This window comes from Myotis davidii, unplaced genomic scaffold (genome assembly GCF_000327345.1).
Source record: "Myotis davidii unplaced genomic scaffold, ASM32734v1 scaffold614, whole genome shotgun sequence".
Classification (NCBI taxonomy): domain Eukaryota; kingdom Metazoa; phylum Chordata; class Mammalia; order Chiroptera; family Vespertilionidae; genus Myotis; species Myotis davidii.
The window spans coordinates 326,874-331,614 of record NW_006287807.1 but is presented as its reverse complement, the minus strand read 5'-3'; positions in this window follow the sequence as shown (position 1 = coordinate 331,614).

Sequence of the window (4,741 nt, the reverse complement as noted above, 5' to 3'; positions counted from 1 at the left end):
AACATCCATGTGAGAGTGAGACATCCATTGGCTGCTTCCTGCACGCCCCCTACTGGGGATGTAGCCTGCAACCTGGGCATATGCCCTGACTGGGCATCAAACCCGCAACCTCTCAGTGCACAGAATGACACCCAACTAACTGAGCCACACCAGCCAGCGGGCGCAGATTGTTTGTTTTTTGTTGTTGTTACTAATTTGTATGAATTGTTTATATATCTTGTCATTAACCCTTTATCTGATGCATGGTTTGCAAGTACTTTCTTCCATTCGTAGGTTGCCTTTCATTTTGTTGATTGTTTCTTTTACTGTGCAGAGCTTTTTATTTTACTTTTTAAAATTGATTTTAGAGCGAGGAAGGGAGAGAGAGAAAAACATTGATCGGCTGCCTCACCCCCATTTCTCTCCCCCTTCCCCCTACATGCACCCCAACTGGGGATCAATCCTGCAACCTGGTTATGAGCCATGATCCAACATTAAGCCTTTTGGTGTGTGGGATGATGCTCTAACCAACTGAGTCACATTGGCCAGCGCCCTGTGCAGAGCTTTTAATTGGATCTAGTCCCACTTGTTGATTTTTTTAAAATATATTTTTATTGATTTCAGAGAGGAAAGGGGAGGGAGAGAAAGATAGAAACATCAATGATGAGAGACTCATTGATTGGCTGCCTCCTGCACGCCCTACACGGGGGATCAAGCCCGCAGCCCGGGCATGTGCCCTGACCGAGAATCCAGCTGTGACCTCCTGGTTCATAGGTCAACGCTCAACCACTGAGCCATGCTGGCTGGGCCCACTTGTTGATTTTTGCTTTTGCCGCTTGTGCTTTTGGTGTCCCATGAAAAAATCATTACCCAGGCCACTATCAGGGAGTTTCTTCCCTATATTGTCTCCCAATTTTATGGTATCAGATCCCTCGTTGTTGATTTCTAATTTCATACCATTGTGATGGAAAAGATACTTGGTATGATTTCAGTTTTCTTAAATTCACTGAGACTTGTTTTATGTCCTGTCATATGGGCTCCCCGGAGAAAGTTCCGTGTACACTTTAGAAGAATGTGTAGCCGCTCCTGTAGGGTGGAATATTTTATAATGTTGAATTCATTTGATTTGATGTATAGCTCAAGTCAGTCCATTGTTTCCTTTTTGATCTTCTGCCGGGATGATCTATCCACTGCTGAAGGTAGGATATTGAAGTCCCGCATTATTATTGTTTGGTCTACTTCTCCCTTCGCATTTGTTTGTGTTTGCTTATTATGTTTGGGAGCTCCAATGTTGGGTGCATGTGTATTTATGATTGTCATCTTCTTGATGAATGAACCCCTCTGTCATTATATACCAGGGTAATGACCTTTTTTGTCTACTGATTTTGGCTTGAAGTCTATTTTGTCTGCTATGAGCACAGCTACTCCCACTTTCTTTTGGATTCCACTTGTATGGAATGTCTCTTTTCATCCCTTCTCTTTGAGTCTTTGTGTGTCTTTAAAACAGAAGTGCAGGGTCTAAATTTTTAAATCTATCCAGCCATGCCGTGCCTGTTGATTGGTGAGTTCAGTCTATTTACAGAGTTTTTGATTTGTGATGTTTTTAACATTGTTATGTTTCTAATGTTATATTTCTGTTAATATCTAATATTTGTGATGTTACTAATGGCAACTTACTATTTTCTAGTTGTTTAGTATTTTTATTGTTTCCGTTTCCTTTAATTTCTGCCTCCTTTTGTAAATTGGTGATTTTCCCCAGTGGTATGCTCTGCATCTCCATTATTTCCTGTGCAACTATTCTAGATTTTGGCTGTGTGGTACCACAAAGCTTACATAAGACATATCATAGCTAACTGCCCATTTTAGGCTGCTAGCAATTTAACTTAGATCATCTACAAAAGTTCCCCCCTTAAACTCCCCTTTTTATATTTTGATGTCATCACTCATTCTTTTTATGTTGTGTATTCGTTAACAAGTAATAGCTGTAGTTATTTGTAATACTTATTTCCTTTGACCTTTATGCTGTGTTGAGTGGTTGGCACATCACCCTGTTCCATATTGAGTTTTCTAAGTCTGATTGTATGCTCACCTCTACCGGCGTTTAGTGTCTTTATGTACATTCTCATGTTGCTGATGAGTGTCTTTTCACTTCAGCTTGAAGAACTCCTTTCAGCATTTCTTTCTTTCTCTCTCTTTTTTTCTTTTTTCTCTTTTTAGAGAGTGGGAGGGAGGGGGAAAGATATGAGAGATACATCGATTGGTTGCCTCCCGCAGGAACCCTGGGCTGGGGATCCAACCGGCAACCCAGGTACGTGCCCTGGACTGGAATTAAACCCTACCCCTTCAGTGCGTAGTCCAGGGATCTAACAAATGAGCAAGGCAGGTCCAGTGATGGTTTTGTTTGGGAAAATCTTTACATCTTCATGTTGGAAAGATAATTTTGCCAGGTAGAGTTTTCTTGGCTGGCAATTTTTATCCTTCAGCACTTCAAATATGCCTCCTCTCTCTCCTGGCTTGTAGGGTTTCTGCTGAGAAATCTGTTGATAACCTAATAGGGTTCTTTGTAGGTTATGATGTCCCCTCCCCACCTAGCTACTTCTAGATTATTTTTTTTTACAGTTTCTTATAATGTGTTTTGAAGAAGTTTTTTTTTTTAATTGAGATAATAGGGTGATCTCTTAGCTTTCTGAGCTTGATATCTAGTTATCTTCCTGGATTTAAGAAATTATCAGCTATTATTTCATATACATATAACTTTTAAAAATTGATTTCAGAGAGGAAGAGAAAGAGAGAGAGATAGAAACATCAGTGATGAGAGAGAATCATTGATTGGCTGCCTCCTGTATGCCCTGCCACTGGGGATTGGGCGCACAACCCTGGCATGTGCCCTGACTGGGAATTGAACTGTGACCTCCTGGTTCATAGATCGATGCTCAACCACTGAGCCATGCTGACCGGGCTCAACTATTATCTCTTTCTAACTAACTCTCTTGGAAATGTACTGGAATCCCACTGATCACATATGCTTTTTTCACTCTTCATTTATTCTTTGTTCTCCCTTGACTGTTATTTCACAGTTCCTGTCCTCTAGCTCACTCACTCTATCTTCCATTTGCTCTGCAGATACCCTCTGTTGCGTTTTCCATCTCACTGTGAGTTCTTGAGCTCCAGAATTTCTGTGATCTCTATCTCTTTGGTTAAAAGTCTCATTTTGATCATGTATATATTTTTTGAAAATTTGCTGAATTGACTTTGAGTTTTCTTGTAGCTCATTGAGCTTTGTCAAGACAGCAGTTTTGAATTCTTTTTCAGCTAGATCACAAATTCTATGCCTTCGAACTCAGTGGAGAATTGTTTTCTTTTTGCAATGACATGATTTCTTGTTTTTTTGTGTTCCTTGCAGTTTTTCATTGCTGTTTTCACATTTGAAGCAGCAGACACCTCCTAAGTCTTTGCTAGTTAGCTTCTATGGGGTGTTGTGTTTGATGGTGTTATATTATCTGGGTTTTCTCCCTCTCTATGGGTGCACCTCCTGCATTCTTCATGCTCCCTTTTGTGACTGAATCCTTAAGCTTTTATGGCTTCTCTGGTTCTTACAACTCGCTGGAAACCTCTCTTGTTTTCCAGAAGGTGGTGGTATAGCTCAAGTATGTGGTTTCTCCCTTGCCCATTTTCTGAGTGGGCTCCCTGCCTGCCAGAATTCTCTCTTGTGCTGCACACACAAGGAGCTGGCACAGAGGGAGGGGATGTGTGGGTTTAGTGCTCAGGCGGTGGGGGTGCCTGCAGACCCAATGGGAGATCCCTGGGTGTGATACGCCCAGAGGCTGGCGGGTGGACTTCCTTCCTGCTGCATCTGATTCCTTTCATTCCCTTTGAAATTCTCATCTGCCTCTTTCCCAGCCCTTCGCCCTCCCTGCCATGGAGGTCCTGCTGGGCGGTTCTAGCCTCTTCCTGCACAGCTGGGTAGCCAGGCACTCACTCACGCCTTCCCCTCCTCCACGGGAGAAGTGGCCACAGCCGGAAGAGGTGGCTACAGCCTGGAGAGGTGGCCACCGCCTGGAGATCAGCACCTGAGAGGTGGCCACAGCCGGGAGAGGTGGCCACAGCCTGGAGAGGTGGCCACAGCCTGGAGATCTGCACCTGAGAGGTGGCCACAGCCTGGGAGATCAGCGCCTGAGCAGTGTTTCCCTAGGTGGTGCGTGCTGGGAAGTTGCCCTTACTGCCGCCTCTGCTGTGACCAAGCTCTGTTTTGTTTTGTTTTGTTCTACTGCAGTGGTTCCCAACCTGTTTTTGGCCATGCCCCACCTAAACATCTCTAAAATCCTGATCCCCTCTTCCCTCCCTCCCCGCCCCCCGCCCCGTGACATGCAATTCTTATTACAAAAGTGAACATCTTTTCACATGGAGGAAGCCTAAAAGGCCATTAACTTGGTCTAAACAAGCTTCCAAAGAACATGGCATCCATGAAAGAGAAAAATAAAAGAACAAAAGGACAGTTAAAGTACTGAGGAAGAAATCACTAAGAAATTGTTAAGTAATAATAATATGAAATCTTATGAAAAAATAGCAAATAAAGTTTCAAAACATAATAGAGAACTAAAATGTATAAATATGTCACAATATATATTTATACACTATACTAGAGGCCCAGTGCACGGATTCGTGCACCGGTGGGGTCCCTCGGCCTGGCCTGTGGGGATCAGGCTGAAACCGGCTCTCTGACATCCCCCGAGCGTTCCCAGATTGTGAGAGGACAGTTATC